Source organism: Leiobunum rupestre, chromosome 2 (genome assembly GCF_980474605.1).
Source record: "Leiobunum rupestre chromosome 2, qqLeiRupe1.1.hap1, whole genome shotgun sequence".
NCBI classification, from domain to species: Eukaryota; Metazoa; Arthropoda; class Arachnida; order Opiliones; family Sclerosomatidae; genus Leiobunum; species Leiobunum rupestre.
This window is the reverse complement of record NC_143385.1, coordinates 54,243,254-54,262,875: the sequence shown is the minus strand read 5'-3', so window position 1 is coordinate 54,262,875 and position 19,622 is coordinate 54,243,254. Positions and strand designations below refer to the sequence as shown.

Genomic DNA, 19,622 nt, shown 5'->3' with positions numbered 1-19,622 from the left:
ACACTTGTTGCATACCATAAAGGTGAAAAGTTTTCATTATTTTAACAAGCACTATATAAACAATATCTTTCGGGTCCTGGCTCTCGGAAACATTACTTTCTTGGCGATTTCCTTGAAGATGTTTTATTGAATGGCCTATTAGCTGTTCAACTGAAACGTCTCTCTAAGTAATTTTAATTGCATTATGGAACCGATTTGTGTGGTCGTGGAAGTAAAATCAGATACACATATTTTTATTGTAAAACATTATAGATAAGTTGTTTTAGAAGATGTTTTATTTTATAGAGTATATAATATACGAATATATGTTATTCGTAGCTTTGGCTATAGCCACCATTTTGTGCGGGAATTTTTCTCTATGGGCAAAAGTGTCACGTGATACTGAAATCACTGTATACACCGAACTTTCCTAGAGGCAAATATTTTAGGAAAGTTCTAGATTTAGGGGGTGCAGTTTAGAATGTGAATTTGGCGCCCCCCACCACTTTTTACAATTCACCGGGGAGGGATGGTGCTATTCCTAAAAATTAAGGGGGTACATTAACCCCCCCCCCTTTTTACGCCACTCGAGGGGGCCCCCAAAATTAAAAGTTCCAGGGGCCCAACAGTATGTAAAGACGGCCCTGCTTGTAACGAAAGGTCTGGCAGATGGCATCAAGTTATCCCAATGCCAATGTGAAGTGATCTGCGAGAGCTGTCTAAAGGGGAAAATGGCATCAAAGTCCTTCCCGAAGTCAACATCGAAAACCGCGAAGCCTTTGGATTTAATCCACACCGATCTACGCGGTCCGATGCCAACAGCCACACCTAGCGGGAATCGGTACTTACTTACATTTATCGACGATCACTCCAGGTTCGCTCATAAAAACGAAAAACGAAGTTACTCGTGTGGCCAAGGAGTTCATCGCTGTGGTAAGCAACAAGTTCGAAAGGAAGCCCAAAAAAGAAACGTTCGGATAACGGTGGAGAGTATATTGGCCGAGATCTCGAAGGATACTTCAAGCAGAATAGAATCGAGCATCAACGCACCGTTCCGTCCACTCCACAGCAGAACGGGGTTGCAGAGCGCACAAACCGCTATCTAACCGAAATGGTTAAATGCATGCTGTTGGATGCTCACATGGAGAATCGATACTGGGGAGAGGCAATCATGCCGGTGACGTATCTTCAAAACCGTCTTCCAAGCAGAAGTGTAGAAAAAACGCCTTACGAGCGTTGGAATGGAAAGAAGCCTCGTCTCAGACACATCAGAGTTTTCGGAAGCAAGGCGTACTCATATGTTCCCAAGGAAAAATGAGTTAAGTTCGATGACAAGGCGGTTGAAGGGGTCTTGGTTGGTTATGGATTGACCACGAAACGTCATCGCATTCTCAATCTGAAAACAGAAAAGGTCCACTACAGTCACACTGTGACTTTCGTTGAAGGCACAGGAGATGCCTTTTATCAAGATAGTGTTATATCAGATCCAGAAGGGGAGAAAGAATTAACAGTTCCCGCCGATTACCTCGTCAATCCAGCCACCGAGTCTGAGGGCGAAGACTCTCCGTCCGACTCCGACGACACCATGATCAATCAGTCATTGCCGAGACGTTCACAGCGGGGAACAAGGGTATCCCACCGACGAGGCTGACGTATAAAGCTACAACCGACCATCCCCGAGAACCTACTTCATGGGTACAGCTTGACGACTTTAGTCCTGACGACCGAAGAAAATGGATCAACGCCGCGAAAGACGAAATCTCGTCGTTACCTGAACGGGAAACCTGTGAGCCCACCGATTTACCACCCAATCGGAAAGCTATCGGATGGTGATGGATATTCAAAACCAAACACGATTAGCATGGGAATCTTAGCAGGTATAAAGCCCGACTTGTTGCCAAAGGCTACTCGCAGAAGTTGGGCGAAGACTTCGATGATACATACGCTCCTGTCGTGAAGTACGACACTGTACGTCTAGTTCTTGCCGTGGCAGCTGCACAGAGGTTGAAAGTTAAACATTATGACGTCAAGACGGCTTTCCTCTACGGAGATATCGCAGAAGACATCTATATGGAACAGCCTCCTCGCTTCGTTGAATCCGGGATGGTACATAAAGTTTGCAAGTTAAAACGCAGTATCTATGGACTAAGGCAGTCCGCCAGGTCGTGGAACATCAAGGCCAGTCACGTCCTAGAAACCGAAGGGTTCCGTCGCAGCAAAGCAGATCCAGGTCTCTATTCAAAGAAAGAACAGAACGGAACATGGACCTACGATTTGTTATACGTCGACGATCTACTGGTCATGAACCCAAACGAAGCATTCGTCAATCGACTTTAATCAGCATTTTGATCTGAAGGAGCCGGGTAACGTTTCTTATTACCTTGGCATTCAGACTGAGCACTTACCAGATTGAAGTTACAACCTTCATCAAGGGACGAAAATGGAACATATGTTGGAGGATATCGGGTTGCAAGATTCCAAGGCCCCAAAGACACCCATGGACCCGGCCTACCTGAAGTTATCTGTTGAAGAAGATGTCCTTCCGAACAACACTCAGTATCGTAAAGCAATCGGGACTCTGTTACACATTGCGACAGTGTCACGCCCAGACATCGCTACCAGCGTAGGGTTTCTCTGTAGACGGGTTTCAACACCGAGAGAGTGAGACTGGGTAGCTATAAAAAGAGTCATGCGATACCTAAAGGGAACTATCGATGTACGACTCCAATTGCCAGCAGCGACAACACCAGATCAACTGGAACTAACGGGCTACTTGGACGTAGACTGGGCTGGTGACCACCATGACCGGAAGTCCACCAGCGGCTACGTGTTCCAGCTTTGAAAGGCGACAATCACATGGTCGAGTAAGAAACAATCAACCGTAGCAGTTTCATCCACTGAGGCCGAATATATTGCGGCTGCCTTCGCAGCGCAGGAGGCCATCTGGTTGAGACAACTGCTCGACGACGTTGGACTCGCAGCTACAGCACCAACACATATATTTGAAGATAATCAAGGGTGTATCAAGATGAGCTTGACAGAAAGAACCAGCAACCGCACCAAACACATAGATGTCCGCTATCATCTGCTACGGGACCCCAGAGAAAAAGGCACTATCAACCTCAGCTATTGTCCAACCGAAGATATTTTAGCGGATATACTTAACAAACCCTTACCACGCGACAAACCCTATGTCCACAATTGGACTCTCCGATATCCGTCAAGAAGGGGTGTTGGAATAATACGACGGCTATCTTCTTTATCTAGTTTATTTACATGGCCGTTGTTATCAATTTGTTGTTTATTTTTTACCTTAAATTTGTTCCTTTTTTACCTTAAGATGTCTCAGTTCTCCACCGCTATACCATAGGCTGAAATCCTACAGTTTTACGAGAAGAATTGGTGCCTAAGGACCCAGATTCAACTTTGATGAAACATTTTAAGAGAGAAGTCCAAGTTAGGTTCGAAAAGCACTGCGAATTAAATGACATCTACTATGCTGCGCGTATGTTGCACCCAAGGTCATTGTTTACAATTATATTTTGACGTAATTATTTTTGTTTACAGATTAAATATAGGAGCCTTACGCCATCATAATATAGAGTACGAGCGATTGACGCGCAGTGCCTCTAGGGGCGAGTTCGTGCGAATTTGGTTAATAAACTACAATTCCCATTGACGCTAATGTAAACGTAGCGATGATTTAAAGTAAATTAACTAATCGTTTTTAGAAAAAATATTTGATTAACAATTTTCCATAATAAATGAATTTAAATAGAAACTCAAAAAAAGCCTTTAAGATATATTTTATAGTTTTATTTTCGAAATAGGCGGGCTCAAAGTTTACGCGTATGCCTAGATATACATCTAGGGAGAGAGCGCTGATTCCCGGTGAATTTTAAAGACTTCTATCCTTTACAACCTAGAGTAATATCTTATAGAAATTATATGACAATTAAAATTAAAATAATTACACTAATTGTTATATCGTAGACTTTTAGTCACCGACGTCTCTCGTATCCATTGCCCTTGCACTACTGAGCTGTCTTCGTTAACGGTTTTCCTAACGTTAAATATACATGTACGATTACCTAACTTTTCTATAAGTAGATTCTCTAAAATATTTTCAAAGTCCATTTAACGGCAAAAATCCCACGTATTTCGTTATTTGTATCGAATTACAATTAGCGTTCGCCATCATTTAACGATAGTAATCGGGTTGTTCCGATTCAAAATACGCGGTAGATTAAACTGAGGCTTAAGAGCGGGGTGGCGGAGTGGTTAGCACTTTAGCCTCGCAGCAAGAGGAGCCGGGTTCGATCCCAGCTTGTGGCACTGGGTGAAAACTCGGAACAACTCCTTCTGCGTTGAGTTTGCAAGTTCTCTCCCCACTGGTTTAAGGGGTTTTCCCCCGAGTTCTTCGGTTTCCCCTTCCATAAAAACTTGCTTAGGTTAACGGTAATAGTTAGTGTAGGGAGCTGTTGGCTCGATCTCGTGGCATGCAGGGCTTGCCACCACCCTCCTACGCATTGTAACCCGGCCACCTGATTTAAGGGCTTCAAAAGTCGCATGATGACTTAGGCCTAAGGTGGTGCCTTGGGTATTAGCCTAGCTGATTATTATTGACTGAGCAAGCGTCACCGCCTTGAAATTTTCGTCTACTTTAAAGATACATTGTGAACGAACCAATGGATGAAAAGTGATGAGACTAGCTTTTAAATAAACCTTGAAACTTATTTCAAGTCATATTTATAATTCACAGCTGAAAAAATTCGCGAAAAGTATTAATATCGTTTAGAATTACAACCTACTTTCTAAAATCTCATTTTGCTTTTTAATACGCGCGTTGATAACGCAAACTTTACCTAGACGAGCAGTTGTTCGATTATCTACATGGTGCATTAAAAATATTATTTTTGAATGTCATAAAGCACTAAACGATTTTTCAAGACGATTTTATATTAGATTTAAGTTCATATAAACGGGAAACATTGTCAATGGAATATTTATTAAATCATTTGGTAGGTTAATTAACGTTAAATTTTCGCCAACTTTACATTAATTTCATTGGGAGCGGAGAAAAACTTTTAACCAAGTTACGCACGAGCTCTCCACGAGAGGCGCTGCCGGTCATTTTCTTTTAAAACCGACAAAGCCTATAGAAATTTATTTATTTGCTACGTATAAAAATCTGCAATTAACCAGCGATGAAAACGGGAGCGAGTCGAAAAGCATCTAAATCATTGAATGGAAACCACTTCTACTGGCGTTGCGTTGGTGAGAAACGGATCGACATTGTCAGATATAACATTTGTACATAAAAAACTCGCAAATTACCCCAAGGTTAACATTTCTGATTTCCCATATGCAACGACCCCAAGTAAAATAGTAAAATTAGTATGACACTTACTATTCTCAAAATTATTGATAATCGCCAATGACCATATTCATCGTTATGTAGTTAAATCTGAGCTAATCGAATCGGTACCAACAGCTAAAGCTACGGAGTGTTATTTCCATATATTTGATGTTTATAAAAACATTTTTATAATATTAAAATGTATTTTAAATACCCAACTGTAGGCAATTAGTTAACGATCTATGGTATTAAGAAAAATTTATTTTATTCTAAAAAACAAATATTTAATTTAATTATTGGTTAATTTGTAAATTTATGCAGACCAATTAAACGGGATTCCGCAACATAATTGACAACTTTCATCCACTAGTCTCTGAAATGCATCCTCACCTGATAATCTTAAGAATGTCAGTCTGAATTCGGAATTGGATATCTTGCAGTGGCCCAGGTGATCCTCTTCGCATTCGAAGTTTGGGGTCTCTTGGATTATATATACATTCGGGCAGGCTTTTCCGGGATTATGGATTCCATTGTGATTATGCAATCGTAGTTCTGTAGTTATCAAGCAATTCGTCAAACTTTTCGCATCATTTCCTCGAAAGAGGAGTCTATCAATTTCCCCCCTTTGCATTTGTTACAAAATTGAAGATCGTCTGTCGGTGACGAACCGGCATCTATCATTTGAATGAAAGTAATCTTTAGAAATAATTTCTGAAATTTCGAATTTCGTGAGAGACTTGCCTTGTATAGTCGCGATCAAGAATCCCGAGAGAACAATCAGGATCGTCAATTTCATCGTCAGTCTGCTAAAATATTAAATAGAAATTCAATTATACTTTATTTGGAACAATATCAATACTTTAAAATAGTTAATTGTATTCATTTTCCGACTAATCTTACTTCTAAAAGATCATTATTAAGCAATTGATGATTTTAGACCAACGATTGAGAACGAGGAAGATTATCGTTCGTCGGTTTAAAAGCTGTGTCCGGTTTTCGGGGTAGTTTTTTGGGAGGCCATATCTCTGAAACGAACCGCTTAACATTTCTACCAAAGGCCACATATTGAAACTGTTTTTCATACGTTTTTTGGGAAAGATTCAGCATTTGGGTTTACTGTTCCGACGACATATTAACCGCAATACTGTAATTACTAATTTCATAGAATATTAATTCACCCAAATTTAATTAATTTAGTTTATCACTATTTAAGTGTTATCTTTAATGTTTGTTTATCTTTTGCTGTAAAATTAACCGAGTGTTACTCAGATGTAACCCTTAATACTAAAAACAATTTACACGAACCGCACTACCCGCATGTGACACGCGTATAAATTGGGGATATAAATGTTTAATCTATTTAATTAAATATTAAAAATGTGGTATATTTCATAATAATTAAATTAAATTTTAAATAATAAAAATACCCTGAATGACTTAATTACGCTAAATTTTATCCATTTATTAAACTTAAATACCGCTGCAATGAATATATCAAACTGAAAACTTAAAATTTCCTTAATAGCACGTATGGGCATTGCTTTTTCTTTTTAAATAATTAGTTCTTTTACGGGTATTGAATGTGTCCCACAGATACAACAACCGCGTCTAGTGCTGCCATCATTTAGAAGAATTTGAAACTAGCAACGCATAGTGCATGCGCGATTTTACCAACCACGAAGGTATCAAGCTTTCCCCTCCACAAACAGCTACTCTCTTTAACTTGGTTTCTGGGCAAGGTGCCACTCTCAAATTTCGCATTGTTTGACTCAGATTTTTGACTATACCATTGGTGACAATCAAGCATTAACGTTTGAACGGGGTTCCGCATAGAATTACATAAGTTTTTCTAAATTTAAGAACGGGGTTTTCGCACAGAATTTCATAACTTTTAGATAGGAATCTGTTTACCTCTTCGAGGGGACCAGTCCCTAGGAGGGGTATTGAGTTCGTGTTAAGGCGGTTGTGGGTGATGAGTTTGTTGTGTTTGCGTTTTGTATGTTATGGGTGTTTTATCTCCAACTTCTTCTTATTGACCTTTGGGACGGACCGAGTGCTGTTACGGTTAACGTCTCAACGTCCAAAAGGCAGTGTTTCCAAAAAATGTTTACGGTACTCGTCTTAGTATTAATATACGATGGCATCGGGCGGGATTCGAACCCGAGATCTCTTGTATGATATGCGAGTGTTCTACCATAGAGCCACCGATACATGTTGCGGTCCATTGAAAATTTTCACCTCAGCTTAAGTGGAAGGGTATATTAATAGTTTTTAAAGTCTAAATTTTTTAACGTATGGAAATTTAAAGGTCCAATCTTGTTTTAGCGCAGTCAGCAGATATAAGAACCCGTGGGTGGTCCACCTAGTTAGGTTTTTGTAATTTATTTGGTTTTATCAGTCTTATGTTTTTATCTATTGTATTTAGGTTTCAAGCGTAATGGTTCATTTATGAAGAAAATTTCGAGTTGTATACATCGTACTCTTTCATTTATGTTGGTCTGGTTTTTAACTGGGTCGTCATTACTTCGTAATTTATTTTAAACGTTTTCTCGACGGATTAAGATGTTTAATGCAGTTTATCAATTGGGGTGTGTTTGTTTTTATTTATAAAGAACCCTAACTATTCCGTCTACTGTCTGTTATAGTACGTTCACAGTGTTTCAAAATCGACTTTTTTGTGCCTAAATTAAATTTCAACAAAATAAAATAAATGTGTATATATTATTGATCACTGTTTTTAGCTCAGTCCGAAAATATAATTTATATTCTGGTAACTGCCACCAGGGGGCAAAACGTTCACCTTTTTGAATTTTGTCGAATTTCTTTAGTCAATGCGTGTATAGGCTTCTGCTAAACGTAAATTTAAAATTCGGTGAAAATCGGTTGAACCGAAGTTCTGTAAAATGCGCTCAAAGGTTCAAATTTGATCAAAATATGGCAAATGTTGCAAGTAGTTGCAGAAAAAATCATCATAATTTGGAAGAATAAGTTCCGCATTATAACTTGCAAAAAGTCCGAGTGCGAAGTTACTCAAAGTTTTCAAGATATATAAATTTTTATAACTGCGAAAAACATTTTTTGAGAACACAATTTCGCCATATCTCTGTTCATCTTGTTTTCCTTCTTTCCACTACAAAATATTCTACGCCAGATAAACTTATATTTCATAATCCTGTTAGTAGGATTCACTGTGCGCGAGCGCATGTCGCGGAAATTGATTTAGATTGTCTCACATGTCTGGTTCATATGTAATTTCATACAATTAAAAATTTTAGATACAATCGTTTCATGAAGGCAAAAAAGAAATTAATTTAAACAAAACTAAATCATTTTAATTTTTGCTTTTCCTTTTTTTAGCAACTTCAGAACCATTTTCGATTATTATAAAAATAATCAATATAAATATTGTGCATTTTAAACAAATTACGTTGAAATAAGTAATGAAATTTATACTTCATTTTTGAAAACAAAAAATACTCGTGTAACAACAAAAAAAATTAAGTAAATATTATTTAAAAATTTTCCTCATTTTCCAAAATAAGACCAAGACCTTGCATATCCGCATGTAAATCAAATGAATCTTCCAAATCGATGTCGAACTCTTCACCAGCATTAGCGCATGACGGTTTCAAAAATTTTACTTGATCACTTTCTTTCAAAAAGCGAAAAATCTGAGACTACCGGGTCAGACGAATCTAGAGATCGGTTGAAGATGTCAAGTAGGTTATCTCTTCTGCTAGTTTTTCTAGCATGGAACTCTCTATACTGGCGATACATCTTGCATCTTGACTCTGCAGCCTGTTCGCTCAGCAATCCAACTTTATTATGCCTTTTCCATGGACCAGAAGCTTATACACGCTTACAGGCATGTAGTACCAGCCGTAACTTTCAAGGTATGTGTGAAGTTAACCTCTACAATTATCTCCAAATTTATCTTCGTCTACTGGTAATTCGCATGATATTGCGACGAGAATTACGTGCAGCTGTTCTATTAGCCAGTGCTCCAATCCTAAAATGTCGGCAAATATTCGACGGTTCCTTTCGTTGTAATATAATCTCGGACGCTTTCGAACTATTCACGAGCCAGAATCCTGAATGAAAGATTCCGAACCGTTATTTTTGAATTTCCGCGCCTGCGCCGAAGAGCTTGTATCACCAAACCCCCCTTGTGTTGTCATCCCGCCCGCGCGATAGCAGACAACTTTTTTCCTTTTCGAGCGACAGCCGTAAATGCATTGCCGAAGGCTGAAGTGCTATATCCAGTAACATAATACTAATCCAAGGTTACAGTAGTGTAGCCGAGGGGCAGGTCACTTCATTGATTAAGGACGCACCCCTCAAAAGATTAAATCCGATTTAATCGTGATTATTTTGATTAAATTCAATTTGATCACGATTGAGTTGATTAAATCACGTTTAATCATGATTATAATGTTTAAATCTGATTAAATCTGTTTAAAATGATTAAATCCTGATTAAAAAATTATATCGTGATTAGTATGATTAAATCGTACTTTAGTTTTGATTTTAATGATAAATTCCCGATTATATTGGTTAAATCGTGATTAAAATAATTAAATCTAATTAAAATGATTAAATCTAATTAAGATGATTAAATCTAATTAAAATGATTAAATCTCATTAAAATGATTAAATCTAATTAAAAATATTAGATCATGATTAGAATGATTAAATCTCTTTAAATCGTGATTAGATTTTCTAACCTTGATTAGATTTTTAAAATAGATTTAATCACGATTACCCTGATTTAATCATTTTACTATTATTAAGACGCACCCAAAATGGAAGTGACCTGCCCCTCGAGTGTAGCTGTATTTAAACGATTTAACTAGTAGAAAGTCTTTGTACTCTTTTTTCACCACATATTTCCTTAGTTTCGATTTTGATTTGATGATATATTTCGAGTTAAAAATCTTCAGATGTAAATTAATAAAATGAAGCTATTCTATAAATGTTGTGAAATATAAATATTAATTATATTTTTTTCCTTATAGCTTCAAGAAAAAAAAATCGATTCTCGTACGAAATAACAACGAAACTTATTCATATTTTCGAAAGCAGATGTTAAGAGTGAAAGGTTTAAAATACTTATGTTTTGGGATAAATATTCATTTCTTAATTACATTGATAAAAACCAGATAATTTCTGACTTTCTAGCAACATCTTTTGTTTTAGAAGACTTCTCGCATCTCTTGAACGTCGCTACATGAATTAGGCCTATTGTGGTGTCTTACTAATGCTTATAATTATAATCTGCCTATCATTAGGTACCGATAAGTAAAGGTTTGCCATAGGAGCCCACGGTAACGGCCTTGTCCTGTAGAGAAGAAAATTAACGTACGACGATTGGGCAGTAGCTGCATCTTCTTTTTCAAAAGGTCTACATCTAAAATAGTATCTTACTTGCTAGGGCAGCCCCGCTCGGGTTGATAAATTCCACTTAAAATGCATCTAAAATGCAAATTTGAAAAATATATACCTCCAGGAACACAACTCTTATATATAATCACCAGTTTTCAGTGGCGGTTTTAGTGTGTGCGACGCTCTGTGCAAAAACAGTGTTTAAATCCAAGCGAGCTCGGCATATTTATACGAACCTAAACTACTACAACTTTGTAATAATGTTTGCGTTTTAAGTGAAAAAACTCCATTATTTCTGCAATAATTAATTTTTTCGTAGTATTTATCACGAGATATTTCTATATTTCACTACCAGTAATCTGCTAGATTTACATTACGTCAAAAGTGTCAGGATACTTTATTTTTGTTATGCTGAATTGTTTTCCGTAAAATTAAAAATAAACAGTACAAAGTATACTGTTCTTAATACTGAAAGACATTGATGACTTGATTTAATAATTTAATATCACAAATATATCGAACCACGACGAATTAGATGATCTATGTTTATATATTTACTTTTCTAGCTTTTTAAGAATCAAAATTTATTGAACGACTTGTGTCATGTTCGATAGAAATCATAGCCAAACCCGATCATCGTTCTTGATTTATTGTAGACCGCGAGTATGTTTTAATCAGTTTAAATTTGGAAAAGGAACACTCCGCACTTACCACGGATATGCGCAATGTAAGCATTATTCGAGGGTAATTACCAGGTTAGGAAAAATTTCAACAATTTGAAATTATATATTTTAATGTTTCCAATGCAGTCGTATCATATACCTTTTCTCTTCCATACTCAATACCGAGTTAATTTCATAATATAACTTATCTCCAAAAATGTCGGAATTTCTGTTATCCGATTCTCTTAGCGCCATTTCTAAATTTTAACAGGATCTTTTCAAATCGTTTGTAGTAATATATCTCAATTTTTCAGTTATTCTTAAAGATCAAAAATTTGGATTGTAAGCGTTGAGCATGTCAAATCTTTCGTTCAAAGATGAAATCGAAATAAAAAAAAGACGAATTTCTACCCATATCCAACTTTAAGATCTGTGGACATCTTGAAAAATTGGTACACAAGACTGAAGTCCGCAAAGGTAATGGGCCAACCACGCAATTCCCATTACCGCATATGCAATTTCACGGTTTTAGATTTGCGCAGTTTTCATTTGCGCAGTCTCCCATTTCTGCAGTTTTCCATTTGCGCGGGTTTATCAATTCCGTGGCTTCTCACGACTTAAATATTTTATATTAAGCCTTTTTACCTTGTAAGAGGTTTCTTTCCCAAAACACACCTTTCAATGGCATTGTGGGTTACGTATGAGTCAAAAAGGTTATTTAAGTGGTAAAAATGCTTGGTCAGGTTTGGTTAAGTTAGGTTCTTTTAATTGAGCCGCCTATAATTGTTTTAGTCGTGAGCAGGTTTGACAATCACTGAAACCATCCTCCATAAACATTTTCTATTGGCTGGAATTAGCCAGCAAATAGTTACTAAACTACTACACAAGGGCCGTTTTACTGGTGATATATTTTCAAGCGAATAATTCAACAAATGATATTTCAACTGAGCAAAACATGAAAATGTTTGGTATTTACAGCGCGACCGTACATTGAACATACACCAGCAGTGCAGCTGGATGGTAAAAAAGGTAATGTTAAAAATTATCTGCCAGAAATACCCCCTTTGTCAAGGAAAAAGGTTTAATAATGAATATTTAAGTCATGAAAATACTCGCCAATAAAAAACCTGCGCAAACGGAAAATCGTACGAATGATAAACCACGCAAATGAGAAACGGCGCAAACGGAAAATCGCACAAATGATAAACTACGTAAATGGGAAACTGCGCAAATGGGAAACCACGCAAACGGAAAACCGCGGAAACGGGAAATACCGCAGAAATGGTAATTGGCGCAAATGACAAACTGCGCAAATTGGGAGCTGGGCAAATGGCAATTCCGCAAATGGGAAACGCGCAAACGGAAAAGTACGTAAACAGAAACTGCGCAGGTGGAAAGTGCGCAAATTGAAACTGCGCAAATGAAAACTAAGCAATTGGACCCAAACCTCCGCAACATTAACAACCTACGACAACGCGTTATGGATGGCTTTGAAACTATTCGCGACTAGATGACGCAACGGGGCCGAACTGTAAAAGGGGCTAATTCCGTCAAGCGTCTGCTTTAGTTTCTAACTTGCTAGCTTCCACAGCGCATTTAATTCCGACCGCCGCCGTTAAGGAGCGCAAACATAGTTTCCGGCATAGATATAAAAAAATAGGATAGAACCCCGGCGCTTGGGTTGGCAAGACTTTATTACACGCCAGTAAGAAAAAGCAGCCTCGGGGGAAACGGCCGAAAATTCTCCACCTGCCGGTAGCTAAAAATACTATTGGTAACTGAAATTGATATCAAGCGCGAAGTTCAAGTTAAGCCTAACTAGACGCAAAAAGTTTGATGGTTACTTTTTCGCGAAATTTATTTGTTTTTTCAAAATATTTAAAAGTTGTGCATTGCCAAAATTAAAATTAACCACCACAAATCCGAGTACAAATGTTTCACAATTTAGGAAAATGTTTCTTAGGACCTTTTTTAATCCATGTTACCCAAAGAACACCCCTGTAAATTTGTGTGAGACTTCTCTGAAACAGCCTGTATATATGATTTTTTATACATAAAGACTATTTGGCACTAAGGCTCTCGGAAGCAGAAATTTTTGGGCTTAACGATATTTCAACCGACGTCACGATAATTCAAGAACTGAGTTTTGCCAGGCCAAAACTAAGGCCAAATCCGTAAACTAGCAAAACAATTTTTTTTGGAAATTACAAAGTTTTGTATCAGACATTTGAAATTTACAGATTCAGTTCTCTACTCCATATATTTAGTTTTTTTTTGACAAATTTCAAAAAAGGACCAATTTTCTCAAAAAGATATAAATTGTTAATTAACGGTAGAGTCTTAAATAAGCTTGTTTCAATGATAATTGCACTTGCTTAGTTAGACGAAAATGCGGAGGATCTCACCTGAGCGTGTCGTCAGTGACCTATAACGTCAGTTTAAGTTTTCTTTATTGTGAAAAGTACCACCCTAATAGTTATTTTAAAAGCCGATAGATGGTGGTACGGTTATATAAACCCGTTAATTCAAATAATTCAGGAACTCTAGATATATCTAGGAATCGTTGATTACATAAAACTAAATGTGGTCTTGCTCAACTTATTAAAATGTTGCTCTTTCGTAAAAAAAAAACCAACTTCGTTATAGTAATTTATTTAGTAATGTAGTCAACCATACATTCAGTCTTCCAAATGACAAATACCCTATTTCTGGGACCGATGTCTATGGACTATTGAGTAATCCAAAATGACCAATTTGCAATAGCAGAAATTTGCTTTACAATCACGGAGGCATTCCCTATCCACATTGTAATAACCTCAAGCATACGGATTAATTTTAATAAATTAATGTATAAATAAGCTCGAAGCAATAGCGAATACCAACAGAAACACGACGAGGATTAAATTTGGTTTTGAAGAAATTCCCATTTTGGGTTTGGTGGACAAGGCGACTGTAATTAAAAACCCTTAAACATTTCGATTTTAGTATAAAAAGCATATATTTCAATAATATTTGACAATTTATTGTTTGGTGAAATAGCGGAGAAGTTTATTCAAGTAGCGTATGGTGTGAAATATTCCTTATCTCGTTTCCAATTGTTTTTTTGTTATCTCGGTTGGAGATGTTCGTTTTGAATTTAACAATGATACACTATTTTATATATCAAGGTTTGTTATTAAAATGGAACAATTCAACAATTACAATTAATGGATTGCTGATTCTTTTATTCTTGATATCGGCCACAATTAACGATCTTTTAAAGGCTGTAAATTTTCTGTACGGTGTATTGTAAAAACCCTGTCATAAAATATGTCCCAGCTTAAATTTTCGTTGTAAAATCCTATAAACATATATCTAATGGTTAGTAATAATTTTAACGTTTTTTTGTTATGAAATTATAAAAGATAGCGAATGCACTACATTCTTTTTAAGTGTGCTGAATTTGCTTAGAACGCATGTTCTTTTAAAAGTTAATGCGTGTAATAATAATCATCAGCAATACTAATAGCCAAGGCACCACTTTAGGCCCGAGAAATCTAGCGATATTTGAGGTCTTTAAATCGGGTAACAGGGTTCAATGCGTGGGAGGCTGGTGGCAAACCATTCACGGCCCGCGAGCCAACAGTTCCCTACATTTCCTACCGTTAACGTAGCGGTTACGATACAATTGAAAAAAAAATTCTTGCCTTCAAGAGTGGTTTAAGTAAATTGGAACCTCCAGGTGAAATTGGAAAAACGTATAAAATACTTCAAATTAAATATTTTTTTAAATGGCAACACCCTTAGCAACTGTGCTTGGTTTTGTGGAAATCAGAACTATCCGCTTGGAAAAAGACGATTTTTTCGTCTGTAACGATTTTAGCCCTAGTAGACGATACATATATATACATACGGACTTGCTACTCCACAAATTTTTATTCCGCATGTGTCAAATCATTTTTAAGCATTCCATATATCCATTATCAAAAAACATAACTCTATTATAAGCATATGTCAAGGCTACATTTTTGAAGATCACATACCTGTTATTAAGAAATAGGTATTTAAAATCTGCACCTCCTAGTGGCTACGTCCTCAACTATGCATTTCTGAGAAAAAAATTCGCGAACGTTTTTAAACTTACAACCAAGCGGGAGAAATTTCCGCCGCTATAGCCCTTAGCTTATCCGCAATTTTATCGCTTTAAAACTTAAAATTAACACTTATCTTTGAAAAATGTTTAATGAGAACCAAAACTGGCGATTATAAATAAGAGTTGCGTTCCTAAAGGTACTTATTTTTAAAATTTGAGATTTAGACGCGTTTTGTGTGGAATTTATCAACCCGAGTGTGGCTGCTCCCCCAAGTAAGAGAATATTTTAGATGTAGACATACTGCCCTATCGTCGTACGCTAATTTTCTTATCTCCAGGACTACGCCTTTACAATGGGCCCCTATGGTAGACCTTTACTTATGGAGACTTTATGATATGTTGTTTATTATTATTAGCATAAGCAAGGCACCGCAATAGGCCTTATTCACGAAGCGACGTATAAGAGATACGAATAGCCTTCTAAAACTAAATATATTGCTAGAAAGCCAGAAATGATCTGGTTTTTGGCAATGTAATTAATAAATGAATATTTATCCTAAAACAAAAGTATTTTAAACCTTTGTTACTTCTAACATCTGGGAGGCTTTTCTGTAAACAATCCAAATCGTTTAGACAATTCCAAATCTAAATGATTTGGATCGGCTTCATTAGGATAGGGCGCAAAAATCTGTATTCTCTAACCCAAATCCAAATCATCATATGGATCGCTCGCATTACCTTTCCCAATCTATTTAATTCGTGGTTATTTGACGAGAAAATGTCCATCTTCGCTTGCAAGATATACCCTCGCAGGTACGTTTTTAAAACTAAACATGATAAAATTCATAGTCCAGTGCTTTTACTATTACATCGGAGAAAATAGCTCGTTAGGCGGTGTTACAGACGTGTTAAATATTAAAACGTCTCCTTTTGTATGCTTCCGCGATTTTACCAACGAACTACGTATGTATTGAGATCATTTAACGTACAGCCAAAAAATAATAGGTTATATTGTACTTCTCTGAATGATTTAATATAAAAATCACAATTTATTTCCTTCAAACAAAGCCATGAATTGAATTGTCCCGGAAAAATGGAGTGTAATTAAATATTAACTGCGCTTTCATCAGAATCACTCTGTGCAGCCGAGATAATAGTCATCAAACCAATTTCTCCGAGGTAAGGATATTTCCGTTTATAATTAAGCCGAATAAAATCTCGCTGGTTATCTTTCGGTTTACTTACAGTTGACTGGTCTAGCAAACAGTGGAACACAATGGGGATTTCAGCGAAGCCGTTCTTATTCCTGGCGATGTTTTTGGTCGTATTCCAGATTAGTTTACAGTATGATGGTAAAGCTTTTTGATAACTGACGCTTAGTTACGAATAGTTGTTGATATTAGTGATATAACAGTTACAGAGAACGTCAGAAATAGTTAAATTTCAGAGTACGATGACCATATTATCATCTTTTAATTAAGGTTTTCAAAGAAACCTCTACGTGTATCAATACGCGTTTCATTAAACTCACTTAATATCTGTCTCACTCTCCCTTGGACATCTGAAAATTGCACAACGCTACAAGTTAAATCATTTATTTATTAATTAATTAAAAAAATTCAAGTCTTGAATACGGATTATACGGGATTAATGTAAGCGTAAGAAATATAATAGCAAAATCTATGGCATTAAACGATTTCGGTTAGTGATAGTCTGTCGCGGAGAGATTACAGTATCGGAAGTTTCGCAAGAGGGAAGTCGTCATACCTTACTAATCAATTTGTAGTAAAAATACTGCCAGATAAGTGCTACGACGATAAATACTAGTAAAAACGAGTTTGAGTCTCAATTTCGATAATTGCTTAATTCAGATAAGAAAGCGAGTGTTCGTAATAGCCAATTTTACGTTTCAATTCAATAATAGTTTATTATTTTTCCAAAGTTTAAGTTCTTTTACTATTGGAAATGTTACAATTTCCAATAAGCCTCAAGTGGCTTAACTTCCAAACAGACTGTCAGCGGCGATTTCCTTCGCGCTTTTACCTGACACTTTCAAAATTACATCTCCGCTCGAGGACAATTTACAGCCGCGTAATAAATTATAATTGGCGAAACAAACTATCATTTAATACAGTGTCGGCAGAATACCAAGTGTCATTCTTCGAATTAAAATACGGAACCCGGACTTTGTCAAATTAACCGTGTTCTTCGGCCTAATTTCCGAGTAAAAAGATCGCCACATTGATGGTCGATGATGATAATTTGAAGGTCAAATTCAGCCATTTACTAAAGATCGTACCTTAGAAACCTCTGCACGAAACTTATATTAGCAATTGCTCTTTCCAGTGTTGACTCGAATGCTCAATTTCAGGTCGCTCGCTCCTGGACATTGACTTGGACTTTCCGGATGAGTTCGACTGCAATCAGTGTTACGTGAACAACTGCCGTTGCCATACGATCTACTATACCACGATGTTCACCGACGATGGAACACCCATTAAACCTTTATCTTCGTACAAAACCTGTTTGTGTAATTAATAACGCTTAAGAGCTTGTTGTATGATATAAAAAATAAAATTTGTGCAAACGAAGCACCAATTTAAGGTAAACTGTCTTTACCAATAATCGAAAAAAACTTAGAATAAAGGTTATAGAAAATAAAAGCATAGCGCCGATTTGATTCGGGTCGGTGGCGGCGTTTCGCGAAAATCACCTGGCGGCGCCGCGAAGGGGCAGAAGTCCCCCCCCCCCTTTTGAGGAAAAATAAAATTGCATAACAAATCTCAAAATTGATTCGGTGGCGGGATCAAAATCGCGCTGAAAAGTAAAAAATTCGGAGGCTGCAGCTCGGTGGCACTTTTATTGTCGGCGTTAGATCGGCGGCGCTAGGTTCTACAGAAATTTTTTTTCCTATCTAAATATCAAGTTAGTACTTGTTTTTTTCATTTACAATATACAGACTTAATTTAAATATTATTATCTATTTAATTTGAGTAGAGTCAAAGTATTTGTTACATTATTTCCCAAAGGTGGTTCTATAAAATACGGGAGGTCACGTGTAAATGTTTTTTTCTGCGTCATTAGCTATAGTTATTGAAGATAGGCAGCGCGCGCTTGTGTCGATTAATTTGAAGTCCACGTGAGAAACGCGTGTGAAATAAAGTTCTAAAAAGCTTAAGTTCTTGACGCCTAGGAGCAACAAACACAAGGAGAACGCAGCTAACCTTTAAATACGCCAACGCAGTGTTGTGTACGAATTTCATTGGACGAGCGTCACTAGCCTTTACGCTGAAAGTTTTACAAGCAGGGGGATGACAATTTCCGAATTTTCCCCTTCCGACGGCAGCAGGCGCTAAAGCGTCTAACCAATAACAAGTCGGCCCAGGCCGTAATATTAGTTCCAGATCCGTGTATTCGAGTGGGCAAACCCATACACCCTTAGTAGACACAGGTAGGCAAACTAATACAAAAACTGTTGAGGCTACGTGATTTCTTATCGTTTGATATATAAATTGCCATCCTATGTTCAAGAGTGGCCACCGCCCACTCTCAAGATACCCGGGTGGGCAAACCAATACAAAAGCTGTTGAGGCCATGTGATTTTATATTATCTCGGTGATTAAATTAGTATTTTCTTAGAGCAGATATTTAACATTGATTATTAACAACTGCATTAATCATATTATTGCAAGAATGTATTTATGTACTAAGAATATGGGAAGACGGAGATTCTGTCCCTATGGTCGCATACTTTTCAGCTTAAGGGCCTGTTGCCAAAGCCCTAGCCAAAGTGCTAGCCCATTGAATTTAACATGTTTGATTCTAGCAAAGCAGGATTTTGCAACACGCCCTAAGTTCGACTACTTCAGATTTTTTGGTCTCACTCTTTCAAGTAGACGCTAGCGAAGACGATCCAATATTTTACTTTTATTGTTCTATGAGACCAAATTGTTTTTTTCGATCACTCTCCCTTTAAGGGGGTTGGTCGGAGGGGGCGGAAATTATCGGCACTGCGTGCGCGTCAAAGAGTTCTATCGAATGACACCAAATATCTGGACCAACTATACAAACTATAAAAGTTCGCCAAGAAGGCGATAATATTATTTTGTGCCACACATAAACGACTTCGATAAGAAAGTGCCACACTTATTTATTACTTCTGTCCATA

At 37.0% G+C, this 19,622-nt stretch overlaps 2 protein-coding genes and 1 long non-coding RNA gene across 3 annotated transcripts in view; 2 read left to right on the top strand and 1 right to left on the bottom strand.

Annotated features, from left to right (window-relative positions):
* Positions 1-19,622, bottom strand: part of LOC149958410 (ras-related and estrogen-regulated growth inhibitor-like protein) — a 319,784-nt gene that overhangs the window by 153,297 nt on the left and 146,865 nt on the right. The window lies entirely within an intron of this gene.
* The window catches only part of LOC149958411 (uncharacterized), a 218,509-nt gene that overhangs the window by 98,106 nt on the left and 100,781 nt on the right, over positions 1-19,622 (top strand). The gene's annotated exons all lie outside the window — the stretch shown is intronic.
* On the top strand, positions 16,523-18,063 carry LOC149958413 (uncharacterized). The gene is made up of 3 exons (XR_016478282.1): positions 16,523-16,633; positions 16,702-16,806; positions 17,826-18,063. It is a non-coding gene; the product is annotated as an uncharacterized LOC149958413 (long non-coding RNA).